This window comes from Hemitrygon akajei, chromosome 14 (genome assembly GCF_048418815.1).
Source record: "Hemitrygon akajei chromosome 14, sHemAka1.3, whole genome shotgun sequence".
Classification (NCBI taxonomy): Eukaryota; Metazoa; Chordata; class Chondrichthyes; order Myliobatiformes; family Dasyatidae; genus Hemitrygon; species Hemitrygon akajei.
In genome coordinates, this window is record NC_133137.1 from 46,360,202 (window position 1) to 46,379,490 (window position 19,289).

Below are 19,289 nucleotides of genomic sequence, written 5' to 3' on the forward strand. Positions count from 1 at the left end.
TCGTCACAGACCAGGACATCTTGGCTGCAAAGATGGTATACTCTACTGTTCTTCCCCGAATGGCATCAATAGACCCGTCCCTCGACCTTTACCCTATACTCCACTATCCCTAAAAGAATATAGATAACCAACAGCATCCTACCTTCCATTACCAGAGTACAATTTCAAGGACGTGGCACCACAAGGAAGAAAAGGAATTTAAACACACAACAGTTCAATCAAGTCCGTTTATCAGTCCCTTCATTTATCTGTGGTTTCTAGCGAGTCCGGGGTCCAGCGCTTGCAGTCGCTCAGATGAATCCAACGTTCTTGTCCTTTCACTTTGACAGCAGAGGGGGTCTGCAGGAGGACCTGGTATGGTCCTTTCCACCGGGGTCCCAGCTTGGGTTGATCCCAGTTCCTTATCAGCACCCAGTCTCCTGGTTCTGCTCCCTGCCACTCGCCTTCTCTGTCAGGGACAGGTCTTGAGGCTTCCTTCACCTGAGTGTGTAGAGACTTAAGAGACAAAGTTAAAAGCTGAAGGTAACACTGCAATTTCTCGCCCATCATTTGTAAATCTACTTGCACTGGCGGGGGGGTTTTGGTCACTGCCCCACGGGGTTCCATTTGGGTGTCCGTAAACTATTTCAGCAGCAGTTAACCCGGTACCGGTTTGAGGTGTAATGCGCATGTGATACAGTGCCAGGGGAAGGACTTTAAGCCAATTTAGTCCTGTTTCAAGGGTCAATTTAGTTAATTTATCCTTCAGGATGCCGTTTGTACGTTCCAAGATTCCTGCGGCTCGGAGGTGATGGGCACAGTGGAATTGTTGTTCAATCTTTAGTATTTCACAAAGTTCTTTGTTTACTTTCCCAATGAAGTGCAGACCTTTATCAGATGAGAGTCTTTGTGGGATACCAAAACGAGGAATAACTTCTTTCAGCAGTATTCACACTACCGTGGAAGCCTTGTTCGTTGTAGGGAAGGCTTCAATCCATTTACTGAAGACGTCAATTATAACAGTACCTGTAACAATTCACCTTAGGTAACTCAATAAAGTCTCGTCCCCCCCTTCTACACGTACCCCTTACCCTCTCCACATGTGGGGTAAATGTAGCAAAATATATAGACAGGACCAGGGAGAGAATACGTCATTGGGGAAGTGTAGCAGGACAGAGAACAGGTAACTAAAATAGAATGCCAGACAGGACATGGAAACCACAAGGAAAGGGGAACCTTGCCACCACAAGACAATGTGTTTGGCAAAGTATCTGAGCTATATACCTATTTCGAGTGTTTTGCTTGTGTCTGTACTTTTTCCAAGTATTTCGCTTGCGTCTATGCTCATTCCGAGTATTTCGCGTGCTTAGCTATGCAATAGCCAATCAATCGATGAATTTGAATCGGTAACCATATTGGCGAATGTAGTACCCCGCTTTTGACCTTTATAAACCGACAAATTGGGAGTTGGCTATCTTACGCCTGAAGTGCGTGTGGCTGCGAACTCCTCTCTGAATAAAAACCGCTTCAGAGGTAATTTCGTGTCTCTGGTGTTTTTCCTCAACTGAGCAGGTTAATAATTTCAATTGAACAGCGGAATTTGACTGAAACCTGGCGACCTCTGTCATCATCTGTTACTCCCTGCACAACTGCAGCAAAGAGAAGGAGGTGGAGACCTTCTACAGTAAACTTCACGAAGCTGTTACTTCACCAATAACTTGCTGGCTGTGCACGGCAATTTTAAGGCCCAGGTCGGACTGGAAAATGTTCCATACTCATACCACGACTTTACCAACAGAAATGGACAATACCTAGTTGATTTCATCCAGGAACACAGTCTCATTGCCGCCAACACTCAATTCAAGAAGCGAGCTGGTAAACTGTGGACATACGAAAATAGAGCTTCCCTCAACAGGAAATATCTCGACTACGTCCTCGTAAGGAAAGTTAAGGACTGCATAAAAGACAAGGAAAGGGCATATAAGGCAGCAAAGGTGAGTGGGAAGTTGGATGATTTGAAAGTTTTTAAAATCCAACAAAAGGCAACTAAAAAAGCTCTAAAAAGGGAAAAGATGAAAGATGAGGTAGACTAGCCAATAATATAAAGTAGGATAACAAAAGTTTTTTTCAGTTCTATAAAGAGTAAAAGGGAGGACAGTTGATATTGGACCACTGAAAGATGATGCTGGTGAGGTAGTAATAGGGGACAAAGAAACGGCAGGTGAATTTATTAAGTTCTTTACATCAGTTTTCACTGTGGAAGACACTAGCAGTGTGCCAAAGGTCCGTGAGTGTCAGGGAGCAGGAGTGAGCACCTTTGCTATTACAAACAAAAAGTGCTAGACAAATTCAAAGATCTTAAGGTAGATAAGTCACCTTGACCAGATAAACTACATCCTAGCGTCCTGAGAGAGGTTGCTGAAGAGATAATGGATGTATTAGTCATGATCTTTCAAGAATCACTTGATTCTGACATGGTCATGGAGGACTGGAAGATTGCAAACGGCACTCCACTCTAGGGGAGGAAGGCAAAAGAAAGGAAATTACAGGCCAGTTAGCCTAACCTCAGTGGTTGGGAAATTGTTGGAGTCTATTGTTTAAAGGATGAGGTTTTGGGGTACTTGGAGACTAATGATAAAATATGTCAAAGTCAGCATGGTTTCTGTCAAGGGAAATCTTGCCTGATAAATCTGTTAAGAGTTCTTTGAGGAAGTAACAAGCGGGGTGGACAAAGCAGAGGCAGTGGATGTCATTCACTTGGATTTTCAGAAGTCATTTGATAAAGTGCCACACGTGAGGCTGCTTAACAAGACAAAACCCTATGGCATTACAGGAAAGATACTGGCAAGGACAGTGGAATGGCTGACAGGCACGAGGTAGCGGGTAGGAATAAAAACAGCCTTTTTTGAGTCTGTGGTAACAAAGGCAAATTCAATGTTAGCATTTATTTCAAGGGCAATAGAATATAAAATTGAGGAGATAATGCTGTGCCTTTATAAGACACTAGTCAGGCCTCACTTGGAGTACTGTCAAGGAAGTGTTGTCAATGGAGAGAGTCCAGAGAAGGTTCACGAGGATGATTCCGGGAATGAAGAGATTAACATACGAGGAACGTTTAGCAGCTTTGGACCTGTACTCACTGGAATTCATTGAAACCTACTGAATGTTAAAAGGATGAGATAGGGTGGATGTGGAGAGGATGCTTCCTCTGGTGGGGATATCCAGAACTAGAAGTCACAGCTTCAAAATTGGCGTGGCCAAGTGGTTAAGGCTTTCGACTAGCGATCTGAAGGTCGTTAGTTCAAGCCTCAGCCAAGGCAGCTTGTGTGTCCTTGAACAAAGCACTTAACCACACACTGCTGTTGCATGTTTATAGCCCAGTGGTGGCAGTTGGTGCAGTAAGAGGGGTCACCTTTTAGAACAGAAGTAAGGAGGAATGTTTTTAGCCAGAGGGTAGTGAATCTGTGGAATGCTCTGCTACAGACTGCGGTGGAGGCCAAGTCCATGGGTATATTTAAGGTGGAAGTTAACTATTTCCTGATCAGTTAGGGCATCAAAAGATATGGCGAGAAGGCAGGTGTATGGAGTAGAGTGGCATCCGGGATCAGCCATGATCGAATGGTGGGGCAGACTTGATGGGCTGAATGGCCTAATTCTGCTCCTATGTTTTGTGGTCTAGTCTCCCCACAATGCCTCTGTTTGTGAGCCAAGTACCTGATCTTCAGCACTATCACTCCAGTTCCCATCCCCCTGACAAATTAGTTTAAAACCAACCCAAACAAGTCCAGCCAACCTGCCCACAAGGATATTGTACCCCCTTGGGTTCAGCTGTAACTCATCCCTTTTGTACAGGTTGCACCTTCCCCAAAAGAGATCCAAATGATCCATAAATCTGAGCTCCTGCCCCTGCACCAGTTCCTCAGCCACATATTCACCTGCTGAACCATCCTATTCTTACTCTCAGTGGCAGGTGGAACCAGCAGAAATCTAGAGATTACTACCTTGGATGGAAGTCTTGTACCCTGGAGGTCCTGTTTCTCAGCTTTCTACCTAGCTCCCTAACATCTCTCTTCTCTGTCCACCAATGTCATTGGTGCCAATATGTACCAAAACTTCTGGCTGCTCACCCTCACCCTTGAGAATGCCATGGATCAGAGGCATCCCTGATCCTGGCGCTTGAGAGACAACATACCCTCCGGGTGTCTCTATCCTGCCCACAGAACCTCATCTCTGTCCCTCTGATTAAATAATCTCCTATCAACACTGCAGTCCACTTCACCTTCACTTCACCTTCACTTCACCTCAGACCCAGTCACTGTGGCTCCTCCCTGGTAGGTTATCCCCCTCAATAGTATTTAAACATGTATACTTATTGAGGGGAACAGCCACAGATGTACTCTGGACTGCCTGTGCATTTCCCCTCCTTCTCCTGACAATCACCCAGTTAACAATCTCCTGTAACCCAGGGGTGACTACCTCCCTGTAGCACCTGTCTATCACCTCCTCATTCTCCCATATGAGTTGAAGGTTATTGAGCTGCAGCTCCAGTTCCTTAATACTTTCTCTCAGAAGCTGTAGTTCAGTGCACTTGGAACAGATTTGTTTATCTGAGAGACTGGAAGTGTCCCAGACTTCTCACATCCCACACACAGTACAGGACACTGCCCCTGGAACCATTCTGACTATACTCTGCACTGATCAATGAGGAATAAACAAATAAGAACAGAGAGAGCTACTTAGAAGACAATCTACCTCATCCAACCTGATGAGCCAAGGCCGCTCTAAAGACTGGCACACTCACAAAAATGTCCACTCCACTTGCACCTGTATTACTTGTATTTCCCCTTCCTAATCAATCCATCCCTTTTGCTCACGAACGAGAGAAGGGGCAGATGCTGGAAATCCGAACAGCACACACAAAACGCTGGAGGAACTCAGCAGGCCAGACAGCATCTAGGAAAAGTGTACAGTTGATGCTTTGGGCATGACTATTTTTAAAATTTTAAGCGTTGACCTGACTGAAAGGTATCGCTTTTTATGCAATGCTTCTTGCTGATTGGTCGCTCCTCATCTCAGCAAGGCTGCCGCAAAACTCTGCCTTTGAAATGTCAATCACCCCGTGCATTGTCCAATTTACAGGCACTTTGAAATAATCCCTATGGATAGCATGCAAAGCAAAGTTCTTTACTGTACACTGGACACTTGGGATGTCACCATAGACTCTTGCAAATTTCTACAGATGTACCGTGAAGAGCATTCTAACAGGTTGCATCATCTATATGGGGAGCAGGGGGCACTGCAAGGATTGGTAAAAGCAGCAGAGTGTTGCAAAATTAGCTCCATCACAGGCACCAGCCATCCCCCCGCACTATTGAAAGCAATGTCTCAAAAAAGCAGAATCCATCATTAAGGACCCCACCACCAAGGGTTTCTCACTGATACCATCAAGCAGGTGGTACAGGAGCCTGCAGACATACTCTCAATATTTTAAAACAACTTCTTTCCCTCCAACAGATTTCTACCTCACTTATTTTTTTTCTTCTTTTCTCTTTTTGCACTATTATTTTTAATATATATTTCTTATTATAATTTATAGCTTTTTATTGTGTATTGCAGTGTGCTGCTGCCACAAAACAACATATTTCACGGCATATGACAGTGATATCAAACCTGATTCTGATAATAAACAAATGGCTAAGTATGTGGGCACTTGACGATGACTGATACACATTCCATTCACAGTTCACGTGGGCATATGACCACGACAGATACACAATTCATTCACAGTTCACGTGGGCCTTTGACCATGACAGATACACACTTTAATCACAGTTCACGTGGGCACCTGATCATCATGACAGATACCCACTTCAATCATAGTTCATGACAAGAGTCAACTCAACAATGAAGATCGAATTTAAAAATCAAATTCCAGTTAAGCAGTGTAAGTTTAAATATTACTCAATGGATAATACATTGCTATTCACATTTCTGTGGTAATTTTGCTGTCATGTTGTCTTTCCTTTAATTTTTTTTCTCTCCTCCCCAGTGGATTCAGATTTTACCCCGACAGCCCTTAGAATCTCAGCTATGTGGCTAATCCTCAACTGTAATTTCAGACAAATAATATTGACAGAGTTCAGCAACACAAGTTGGAACTAGTTCGCAAACCAGGCATCATAAACAGACAGAAAGGCTGTTCACTTTTCCGGCCACTGACTTTTTAAATATATATCAGATTTGTAGACCCGCTGATGTCATAAAAAAATGTTTTATTTCACACATCCACAGTATTTTGGTTTTGACCTTTGATCAGAATAGCATCTTTTGAGGAATGAAAGGTCATTGATCTAAAAACATTATCTCTCTCTAGATACTGACTGTCCTATCCCCGCTGAGGATTTCAACACATACACCAGCTGCAGTATTTTCCTTTAATTTTGGTAGAGCAAGGTGGTGGGGATAGGGAAGTGGGGCAGGAGTTATTCACAACCCTAATGCTTTTCAAGCATGACTAAAGAGGGTTCTGAACAAGAATCCTAGGCAGAAATCCCCTTTGCGTCAACTACCCGTCAAGGAATGCACTGATACAGGCGATCCCAACAAAAAACACTAGAGACATATCAACATTTAATATCGACATCTATAAAACTCTCTACAGTAGATCTGCAAATTGAATTCATTCCTGCATAATAAGCCATTCTAAAAGAGGCTTGATAATTTGAAAATTAATATCACACGCTTTTCTGCAAATAAACTGTTATTCATTTGCACAACGCTTTAACGGCCCACTGGTCTGTTGGCAGCATTGCACCTGCCCCAGTAGCAAGTCTAGCCAAACACTGCCAAGGGGGAATAAAACACGCACCTGGTTCCCTCTGACACACTCATAATACACGGGGAATTAAAATAATAAAGCGCAACGTCATGCTCAACCCCCTTTTGCAGGTGAGGTGACCGATCAGGCCCGAGTTTGCAGTCTCTGACCCTGCATTAACGTGACACAAGCAGAACAGCAAATATCAAAGCAAACTCAGTCATCGCTCGGCTGCCGCTACACGTCTCCAACAAGTCCCGGTCCACCTTCCCTCCCCGATGCAGAGACACGATGCCCACCTGAACAATGCCAACGACCCGATTCATTAATCTGCAGCTTCCTCTCGCCAGCCAGCCAGCCAGCCAGCCGTGACGTCATGGCGCCGCTCGGCCCATCCGACCAGATCCCCGTGATGTAAACGCGTCGTTCGCACCACCCAGCGGCTTCGCTTGACGCGGTGACGTCAGGCAGGTTTCCTCGACTACGTGATGAAGTCCTCCCTGGAGATTCACGGCCAGACTCCCTCTCTCCCGTAGCCATTTATCAGATTTCCCTCAAAAACCTCTACAAGTTTGGTTAGATACCAAGCTGTGCTAATCAGTCCATGTCTATCCACTCCCTTAGAATAACTTATAATAACTTCCCACTACTGATATTAGGCTCACTGGCCTATAATTTCCTGGTTTATTTTTAAAGCCTTTTTTAAACAGCAGAACAACTTCAGATGTCTGATTGCCTGGCACCTCACCTGTGGCTAATATCTCTGCTAGGTCCCCAGACATCCCACCCTGCAAAACTTCATTTCAGGGAAGTAGCACCACCACCCCTGCCCCCCGCAACCCCGCCCGGTCGACCTCCAAGGGTGTATGTGTAGAAGACATTTAATTATGAAAGAACACAACAATTTATTTGATCAGATATTGAAACTATTTACACACACACACATTCCTTGTTGAGTATTTTGCTAGCAGTCTCAATGCTAATAGCTAAATGCTAATGCAAATTGCTTTTCTATTTCTTTTACAAACTTTCCTTGTACTGTGGCTTGCAAGGACTTCCAGGACTTCCAAGTGGAGCTGTTCTCTTGCATCTGCCTTGATCATATTTGGAAATCTCTCTGCCAAAGTCAAAGTCTGCTCTGGATTCACCTCATCTTGGCTCTCTGTATTGATCACTGACAGATTTTTCAAGATCTGGTCTCTCATTGGGAACTTCTCCAAGATTTTTTGAAAGATCCTGACGTAGAATGTTCTGGCATCTTTGAAGAACTGCTTTGTCTTGTAAGGGGGGTGGGGGGATCTCTTGTGCTTCCTCGCTTAGCAACTGCCTCTTTGCCAGGTGTCCAATAAAAAGCTCTTCATCTAGGCAGTGAATTTCAGAGTTGCTCACATCTATCTCCTGAACGTTCTGTTCCCTCAATACTCAAATGAACGAATGACACTTGCCTGTTAAACTCACCTCAACATGTCTTTTACAGTCATTTAACCCACCATGGGCAATAGAAAAGTCACAGTTACAAACAGTGCAGCAAGAAACACTGTCATTATTTTTGACCCCTATTAGGCAGGGGTACACCTTAGTGTAGTCTGGGGTGAAGTACATTTTATAATTTCTTTGTTTGGAACAGTCTGCCATGGCGCTGTAGGACACTAAACTGAACTGATGGACAATGAAGGAGAGAGAGCGAGAGGTTGACTGTAAAGCCCACCACAGAGAAAACTGATAGGTCTACTCAGCACAAAGAGAGACCAATTAGGATGCTCTCCCTGTCACCCTCTCGCTACGTCTGTCACTCGCTCTATCTGTCTCTGTCTCTGTCTCTCTCCTTCTTGCTCACTTGCTCTCAAAAAATCAATTTCTGGGATATTGTATATAATTTGTGGGCATCAGGGAGCCCGCTATCAGTATGAGGGAGACTCCCGGAACTTCTGGGAGAGGTGGGATGTCTGGGTCCCTGGCAACTTCTTCACTTGTCAAGCTCTGGGGATTTATCCACTGTAATTTACAGCAAACACTGCTGTAATCGGTACAGAATTCATGAAGTTGATGCTGTTTTGCCTTACTTCTGTAGATACTTTGTCCACTGTCCAATACTGATGCAAAAAAAAAACTGTATTTAAGAGCTTTTAGTTCCACACATGGATTACCATTCTGATCTTCCAGAGGACAAATTTTGTCCCTTGCAATCCTTTTGCTCATAGAAGCCCTTAGGATTCTCATTAGATGGTTGCCTCTCTGATTGGAGGGCTGTTGACAAGTGCTGTGCCGCAGGGATCGTTGCTGGGCTCTTTGTTGTTTGACATCTATATCAATGATGTGGATGATAATGTGGTTAACTGAATCAGCAAATCTGCACATGACACCAAGATTGAGGGTGTAGTGGACAGTAAGAAAGGCTCTCAGGGCTTGCAGCTGGATCTGGATCAGCTGAAAAAATGAACTTAAAATGTCGGATGTAATTTAATGCAGACAAGTGAGAGGTGTTGCATTTTGGGAAGACCTACCAGAATAGGTTTTACACTGTGAGTGGTTGGGCACTGAGGAGTGTGATAGAACAAAGGGATCTGCGAATACACATTCATAATTTATTGAAAGTGATGTCACAGGTAGATAGGGTTGTAAAGAAAGCTTTAGGCACATTGGCCTTCATAGATCAAAGTACTGAGTACAGAGTTGGGATGTTATGTTGAAGTTGTATAAGACATTGGTGAGGGCTAATTTGGAGTATTGTGTATATTTTAGGAAAGATGTAAATATGGTTGAAAGAGCACAGAGAAATTTTTCAAGGATGTTGCCAGGTCTGGAGGACCTGAGTTAAAAGGAAAGATTGAATAGTTTAGAACTTAATTTCCTAGAATTAGAGGAGTGAGAAGAGATTTGAAAGAGGTATACAAAATTATGAGGTAAATGCAAGCAGGCTTTTTCCACTGAGATTGGGTGGGACTACAACTAGAAGTCATGGGTTAAGAGTGAAAGGTGATTGGCTAATAAAAAAAAAGAAAGAGTGAAAGGTGAAATATTTAAGGGAAACATGAGAGGAAACTTCTTCACTCAGAGGGTGGTGAAAATGTGGAATGAGTGGTGGATGCCATTTTAATTTCAATGTTTCAGAGGTGGTAGGGGAATGGAGGGCTATGGTTCCATTGCAGGTCAATGGGAATAGGCAGTTTAAATGGTCTAGCACTGACTAGATGGGCCAAGGGGGCTGTTTCTGTGCTGTAGCTTTCTATGATTCTATCCAGGGACAGGAAGCCAAATGGAATGCTGGCTTTACTACAAGCAGACAAGAATAGGGATGAAATTCTATAGTGTCATGGTAAGACCACACTTGGGATTTTACCCCAGAGCTTCCATCACCTTGCCTAAAGATGAACATTTACTAAGTGTGCTTCTGGGATTACAGATGTGATTTGAAGAGCTATTAAGTAAGGTGAGAGTAGAAGGCAGCTGGTGACCTAATGATGTCTCTGGAATTGTACTTGATGTAGTTCAGAAGGATGAGGGATTGCAACTACTCAATGCTAAAGCACCTGGATAGAGTGAATGTGGAGAGGAAGTTTCACAATCGTTTAATGCCATTTCCAGTTCACAAATGTAAAGGGGAATGGATCACCATAATAAAAAACACAATAAATATGAACACACACATATATATAATGCTGGACATTAAGCACTTCAAGAACTGCAGGTCTACTCCATCAGTGAACTGCTCATTGGCGGAGGAGCTAGAAGAGCTGGTATTGGTGTGACCATATTATTGCCTGCTACAGGAAGGCACTGTAGAGTGTGTGACTGCAAGATCCTGTCGGATCCTTTATATTACGTAAAATGCTGTAAGCCCGTTTCCCTTGTTTACTGGTGAAACAGACAGTGGTGAAGCTGTGTGGTCTCAGTTGTACTTAGGACTAGGCCTCAAGCCGTGGGGTTTCCTGTTGTAGCAGTCCAGGAGAGGAGGTGCCAGAGAAGATGTAGCACAGTGTTTATGCTGAGTTGGGGGCAATCCCCTCCCGTTGATGCTGCCCTCCTGTGTTTGATTGGTGGAATAATAATCTGGATTGCGTGCATACAGACATTCGTCTATGGACTAGTGAGAACTGCTGGTTCTTGCTGATAACACACATGCGCCATCAACTTCCATCATGTCAATCAGGGACTTGGGCTATATATGTGTTTTTGTGTGTTACTGTATGTTTACTTGCTATCTTAAATGTGCTATGTGTGCCTCGTGCTGTGTTTGACTGTTGATACTCTATTTTGCCCCTTGGCCCCAGAGTAACACTGTTCAGTTTGGCTGTATTCATTGGTATTCATGTATGGTTCAATGACAATTAAACTTGAACCTGATTGTATGCCCATAAAGTGGCACTAGACATTAGTGGTCCTGGCAGAGATGCTACATAGGCTCCTCCCTGGTAGGAGTGGGCCAAACAGTCTGTGATCAGTGTGGGTGGGACCTTTATGATGCTATTGGCCCATATTTGGGAATTTTCTCTATATGTGTCCTTGATGGCAGGTAGGCTGGTGCCAGTGATGCATTGGGCAGTTTTGACTACCAGTTGTAGAGCTTTGCTGTGCACTGCAGAGCAATTTGCGTACTATGCAGTTTGTTAGGATGCTCTCTACTGTGCATCTGTAGAATGATGTGAGTATGGATATGCGTAGCCCGGCTCTCCTCAGCCTTCTCAGAAAGTAGAGGTGTTGGTGAGCTTTCCTGATTATGTAGGATGTGTTCTGCGACCATGAGAGTAGAGTCCAGGGTCTGAGGAAATGGCCGCAGAATAAAGGGACATCCCTTTAACTGAGATGGGGAAAAATTTCTTCAACCAGGCAGTTAATGTTATCTATTATTCTGGTTAGCCCACCCAACCTCCCTCTATAGAGTCATAGAAAAGTACAGCACAAAACAGGCCCTTTGGCCCATTTAGTATATGCCAAAACCATTTAAATTGCCTACTCCAATCAACCTGCATGGGGACCATAGCTCTCCATATCCCTACTATCCATGTACCTATCTAAACTTTGCTTAAATATTGAAATCAAGCTCGCATTACCACTTGTGCTGGCAACTCATTTCACACTCTCATGACTCTCTGAGTGAAGCAGTTTCTCCTTATTCCCCTTAAAGTTTTTACTTTTCATCCTTAATCCATGACCTCTGGTTGTCATCCTACCCAACCTCCTTGGAAAAAGTCTGTTTGCAGTTACCCTATCTATATCTCTCATAATTTTGTATTTCTCTATCAAATCTCCTCTGAACCTTCTATATTCTAAGGAATAAAGTCCTCATCTATTCAATCTTTCCTTATAACTCAAGTCTCCAGACCGAGCACTGTCCTTGTAAATTTTCTCTGTATTAAATCCCTTCCGTACCAGATGCAGCAATCCAGATTGACAGGTTTACTATACACCGTCAGGATAGATCTATAGAAGCTCTCAAAAGCAGAGGTGGAGGAGTATGCCTCATAATCAGCTCCCCTTGATGCACAAATATATCAGTGCTGTCCCAATTCTGCTCACCAGACCTGGAATATCTTGCCCTCAATTTTACCTACCACGGGAGTTTACCGGGATCATTTTGGTAGCAGTATACATTTCACTGCAGGCCAATGTCAATCAGGCTTTAGATTGTCTGAGCAATGGGATCAACATACATGAAACAACCTTCACCATTATTTTGGGGGATTTTAACCAGGCCAGTCTGAAAAAAATCACTGAACAATTACCATCAACAGATCACTTACAATACCAGAGGAAACAACACCCTGGACCATTGCTACACCACCATCAAGAATCATCTGATGACCCTGTGATCTCTGACTCAGAGGCTGATGTCAGACTGTCTTTAAAGAGAGTGAACCCTCGCAAAGCAGAAGATCCCGATGGAGTACCTGGTAAGGCACTGAAAACTTGTACCAACCAACTGATGGGAGTATTCAAGGACATTTTCAACCTCTCACTGCTATGGGCAGAAGCTCCCACTTGCTTCAAAATGGAACAATTATACCAGTGCCTAAGAAGAATAATGTGAGCTGCCTTAATGACTACTGCCCGGTAGCACTCACATCTACAGTGATGAAATGCTTTGAGAGGTTGGTCATGACTAGACTGAACTCCTGCCTCGGCAAGGACCTGGACCCATTGCAATTTACCTATTACCACAATAGGTCAACAGCAGATGCAATCTCAATGGATCTCCACGTGGCTTTAGACCACCTGGACAATACAAACACCTATGTCAGGATGCTGTTCATCAACTATAGCTCAACATTTAACGTCATCATTCCCACAATCTTGATTAATGTTACAGAAACTGGGTCTCTGTAGCTCCCTCTGCAATAGGATCCTCGACTTTCTAACTGGAAGACTACAATCTGTGGGATTAGTGATAATATCTCCTCCTCACTGATGATCAACACTGGCGCACCTCAGGGATATGTGATTAGCCCACTGCCTATACCCGTGACTGTATAGCTATACTCTCTATACCCGTGACTGTATGGCTAGGCATAGCTCAAATACCATCTATAAATTTGCTGATGATACAACCATTGTTGGTAGAATCTCAGATGGAGGTGAGATATGCCAACTGGTGGAGTGGCTTACAGGAGCAAGATATGTCAACTAGTGGAGTGGTGTTGCAGCAACAACCTTGCACTCAGTGTCAGTAAGATGAAAGAGCTGCTTGTGGACTTCAGGAAAGGTAAGATGAAGGAGCACATACCAATCCTCATAGAGGGATCAGAAGTGGAGAGAGTGAACAGTTTCAAGTTTCTGGGTGTCAAGATCTCTGAGGACCTAACCTGATCCCAACATATTGATGTAGTCATAAAGAAGGCAAGACAGCAGCTATACTTCATTAGGAGTTTGAAGAGATTTGGAATGTCAACAATTCACTCAAAAATTTCTATAGATGTAATGTGGAGCATTCTGACAGGCTGCATCACTGTCTGGTATGGGGGGGGGGGGTGGTTGGGGGGGGCTACTGCACAGAACCAAAAGAAGCTGCAGAGAGTTGTAAATTTAGTTGGCTCTATCTTGGGTGCTAGCCTACAAAGTACCCAGGACATCTTCAAGGTGCGGTGTCTCACATAGGCAGCATCCATTATTAAAGACCTCCAGCACCCAGGGCATGCCCTTTTCTGATTATTACCATCAGGTAGGAGATACAGAAGCCTGAAGGCACACACTCAGCGATTCAGGAACAGCTTCTTCCCCTCTGCCATTTGTTTTCCTCAGGGATTGCTCCCTCCATGATTCTGCTGTACATCCATTCCTCCCTACTAATCTAACACTAAAGAGGTAATGCTGAGCAAACTTGTGGGTCTGAAGATAGGAAAGTCCCCTGGTCCTGATGGAATGCATCAGGATGAAAGAAATGGCAGAAGTTATAGTAGAGCCTTTGGTGATAATTTACAAAAATTCTTTGGACTCTGGGCAGGTCCCAGCAGACTGAAAGATGGTGAATATCACGCCACTGTTCAAAAAAGGATGTAGGCAAAAGGCAGGTAACTATAGGCCAGTTAGTTTAACATCTGTAGTTGGGAAAATACTTGAAACTATCATTAAAGAAGAAATAGCGAGGCATCTGGAAAGAAATGGATCCGTCAGGCAGACACAGCATGGGTTCAGCAAAGGCAGGTCCTGTTTGACAAACTTGATGAAATTATTTGAGGATATAACGAGTGCAGTAGATAGAGGGGAACAGATGGACGTTATTTACTTGGATTTCCAGAAGGCGTTCGATGAGGTGTACATAAAAGACTTATCTTTAAGATAAGGACACATAGAGTTGGGGATGATGTATTAGCGTAGATAGAGGATTGGTTAACTAATAGAAAGCAGCGAGTTGGGATACATGGGTATACTCTGGTTGGCAATCAGTGGTGAGTGGTGTGCCGCAGGGGTTGGTGCTGGGCCTACAACTGTTCATGATATACATTAATGATCTGGAAGAGGAAACTGAGTGTAGTTTATCTAAGTTTGCTAATGACACTAAATTGAGTGAACAAGCAAATTGACAAGCAGAAGATATGGAGAGTCTGCAGAGAGATATAGATAGGTTAAGTGAGTGGGCAAGAGTCTGGCAAATGGAGTACAATGTTGGTAAATGCGAGATCATCTACTTTGGAAGGAAAAATGGAAGATCAGATTATTATTTAAATGGTTATGCTGCAACTGTACAGGGTACTGCTGAGGCCACACCTGGAGTACTGCATGCAGTTCTGGTCTCCTTACTTGAAGAAGGATATACTGGCTTTAGATGCAGTGCAGAGGAGGTTCATCAGGTTGATTCCAAAGATGAGGGGTTAGACTATGACGAGAGATTGAGTCGCCTGGGACTGTACTCAGAGAGAGGAGATCTTATAGAAGCATACAAAATTACAAAAAGGTATAGATAAGATTGAGGCAGGAAAGTTGTTTCCACTGGTAGGTGAGGCTAGAACTAAAGGACATAGCCCTAAGATTCATGGGAGTAGATTTTGGATGGAGATGAGGAGGAATTGCTTTTCCCAGAGAGTGGTGAATCTGTGGAATTCTCTGCACAATGAAGTGGTGGAGGCTACCTCAGTAAATATATTTCAGACAAGATTGGGGATATACTTTTGCATAGTAGGAGTATTAAGGGTTATGGGGAAAAGGCAGGTGGGTGGAAATGAGTCCACGGCCAGATCAGCCATAATCTTATTGAATGGCAGAGCAGGTGCAATGGGCCAGATGGCCTACTCCTGCTCATATTTCTTATGTTCTTATCTCCCTCCCGGCATTTATCCCCATGAGCAGCCCAAGTGCTACACTGCCCATTCATCTCCTTCAGGGATCCCTCACCTCCATTCAGGGATCCAAACAGTCCTTCCAGGTGAGGCAGCACTTCACCTGTGAATCTGCTGGGGTTGTATATTGTGTCCAGTGCTCTTGATGTGACATCCGATGAGACCTGCCATAAATTGGGCGACCAATTTTTCGAGTATCTCCATGCTATCCACCAAAAGCGGAGCTTCCCGGTGGCCAAACATTTTAATTCTGATCCCCATTCCTGTACCAACTTGTTGGTCCATGGCCTCCCCTCGTGCCAGGATAAGGCTACCTTCAGGATGGAAGAACAACACTTTATATCCTGTCTGGGTAGCCTCTTACCTGATGACATGAATATCATTTTCTCCTTCCGGTAAATTTTTTTCCCTCCCCCTCCTCTTTTCTTCTATTTCCCACTCTGGCCTTTTACCTCTTCTCACTTCCCCTTGGGTCCCATCCTCTTTCCCTTTCTCCTCTGGTCTGCTCTCATCTCTATCAAATTCCTTCTTCTCCAGCCCTTGATCTTTCCCTCCTACCTGGCCTCCCCTTTCACCTTCTAGCTTGTCCTCCTTTCCCAACCCTCACCTTTTTATTCTGGCGTCTTTCCCCTTCCTTCTCAATCCTGATGAAGAGTCTCTACCTGAAATGTCAACTGTACTCATTCCCATAGATGCTGCCTGATCTGCTGAGTTCCTCCAGCATTTAGTGTGTGTTACTTTGGATTTCCAGCATCTGCAGAATCTCCCGTGTTTATAATTAGCTATGTTTGTATATTTTCATAATCTTTTGCACTGTTTTCAGATTCAAGTCTTTCCCTGTCAAGTTTCACACAACAGACAGGTCAACACCAACCTGTAAGCTTCTGCCTCTTTCCTGGTTGCAGAAGACTACTGAGTTTACACTATTCTCTGACAATTCTCAAATGTTTTTATTTGAACATCTTTCCAAGTAATTTAGAAACAGGCCACAATGCAATTTAAAATTGAATTCAGGGATAGTAAGTTGACTCACTCATTAGTTGGGACTGAGGACCTTTATAATAACTTTTTATTTTTATTTAGTTAGAGATTAAACAGGATAAGAGGCCCTCCTGGCCCAATGAGCCTGTGCTGGACAATTACACCCATGTGACCAATTAACCCACTAATTTGTGCATCTTTGGAATGTGACAGGAAAGCCACTTGGTCCTTACAGAGAGCAACAGAACTGAACCTGTGTTGCTGACACTGTAGTGGTGTTACACTAACCACTATGCTTATTAATCCCATTTTCAATCAGATTAAAGGAACTGCATCAGGCAATTATCCAATACTGTATAAGCCACACTTGGAGTATAAAGTCCAGTTCTAGTTTCTAACATCTGGAAGAGTTTGAAGATCTTACAGAGGATGCACAGAAATGAAGGATCTTAGACATGAGGTTAGAGTGGAGAACCTGCAGTTACTTTCCCCTGGAAAATTGAAAAGCAATACTGAAATAAGTTATGTAGGCAGAAGCTGTTTGCACTGACAGGGCACTACAAACAGACCTTTTGGCCCATCAAGTCCAAGTTGAATTATTATGCTGCCTAGTCCCACTGATTGGCACTCGGAATATACTCTTCCCATCCATGTACTGACCTAAATTGATCTTAAATGTTGCAATCAAACCCTTATCCATCACTTTCACTGGCAGCTTGTGTATCACTCTCAACACTCTCTAAGTGAAGATGTTCTCCCTCATGTTCTCCCTAAAGAAGAAATTTGCAGACGACACAAAGGTTGATGGTGTTGTAGGGGAAGACAATGCTCTCTTCTCCAGGATCAGGAACAGTTATCCTACAACCATCAGGTATGAAACTTCACTCATCCAAACACTGAACTGATTCTGCAACCTACAGACTCACTTTCAAGGACTCGACAACTCATGTTCTCTGTATTATTTTTATTTTATTTGCACAGTTTGTCTTCTTTTGCACATTGGTTGTTTGTGTAAAGTTTTTGTGAATTCTATGGGGTTCTTTATTTTTCTGTAAGTGCCTGCGAGAAAGTAAACCTCAATGTTGTATGCAGTGACATATATGGGCTTAAGACCATAAGACCATGAGACATAGGAGGAGAATTAGGCCATTCAGCCCATCAAGTCAGCTCCACCATTTCACCATGGCTGATCTTGGCTCTGCCTTCTCAAATATCCATTGATGCCCTGACCGATCTGGGCACTGATAATAAATTTACTTTGACTTTGATAATGCTACCTGTTGGTGCTGGTTCATATAGACTAAATTTCCATTTCACTGCTGGAGGACTGCCTCGGAGAGGGCGTAAAAGATCCCTGACATTACTTTGAAGAAGAGTTCAATTTTTTCACCTGGTCCTATATTTATTACCAAACCAGGGGTATCATTATAATAATTTGTGATAATTGCTGTACTTTATTCTTTGGCATGTAGGAGAATAAGAGGTAATGTTGAAGAGGTGTAAAAAGTCATGAAGGGCATACATACCAGCTTTTCCCCAGGGTTGAGGATTCAAGAACTGGAGAGGTAGAGTGGAGAGATTTACTGGGAACCTGAGGGGGCAACCTCTTCACGTAGACAGTGGTCTGTACGTGGAAGGAGTTGCCAGAGGCTGGCTTATTAACAACATTTAACAGACACTTGGATTTGTGCATGGATAACAAAGATCTTGGGGTCCACGTCTATAGATAACTCAAAGCTGTCATGTGTGCAAGTTGATAGGGTGGTTAAGGAGGGTATTAAAGTTGGCTTGCATTAGTCAGCAATTGAGTTCAATGACCTTGAGGTAATGTTGCAGCTCTATAAGACTCTGATTAGACCTGAAGGACTGTTAGCTTCCAGTTGCCTCATTATAGGAAGGATTTGGAAGCTCTAGAGAGGGTGCAGAGGAGATTTACCAGGATACTGTTTGGATTAGAGAGCATGTCCTACCAGGAAAGGTTGAGTGATCTAGAACTTTTCTCTTTGGTGCAAAGGAGGATGACAGGTGTCCAAGATAATAAGAGGCATAAATAGAGTGGACAGCCAGAGACTTTAATCGAGGGCATTCTTGTAAAGTGATTGGAAGAGAGTATAGAGGGGGTGTCAAAAGTTTGTCTTTTACACAGAGAGTGGTGGGTGCGTGGAGCACGCTGCCAAGAGTGGCGATGAAGGTGGATATATTAGGGACATTCAAGAGACTCTTAGGTAGGCGTATTGGTGAAAGAAAGATGGAGGGCTGTGTGGGGAGGATAGCTTTAGACTGATTTAGAAGTAGGTTAAGAGGTCAGCAACGCACCTTGGTCAAGCCCTTTTTTGGGAAACAGAGAGTCAAATGAAATTAACCTCAGTGTAAGTACGTATAACCCATTTATCATTACGCAGATTGGTAAAGGGATGGATATCTTGCTGACTGCAGACTAAATACTATGGCCAATATCTTTGAGATGACACCTTAATCAAATGGAGGATTGATGCACATGAGGGGTACCAGATCTGTAAGTTAGGTTCCAGTGGACTAGAACTACAACACACCGATAACATAGAACAGTACAGCAGAGTACAGATGCTTCAGCCACCATGTTGTGCTGATCGCTAAACCTACTCCAGGATCAATCTAATATTTCCCACCTGTCTGGTCCTCTATTTTTCATTCATCCATGTGCATAAATGTCCCTAATATATTTGTCTCTTCCACCATCCATGGTTGTGCACTTGCAATCT

At 43.5% G+C, this 19,289-nt stretch overlaps 1 protein-coding gene across 2 annotated transcripts in view; it reads right to left on the bottom strand.

The window, feature by feature from the left end:
• The window catches only part of asphd2 (aspartate beta-hydroxylase domain containing 2), a 153,500-nt gene extending 146,312 nt beyond the window's left edge, over positions 1-7,188 (bottom strand). For both annotated transcript variants that reach the window (XM_073065977.1, XM_073065976.1), the window contains exon 1: positions 7,096-7,188. The gene's annotated coding sequence lies outside the window, so the exon portion shown is untranslated. The remainder of the gene's footprint in view (positions 1-7,095) is intronic.
• Positions 7,189-19,289: the final 12,101 nt, after the last annotated feature.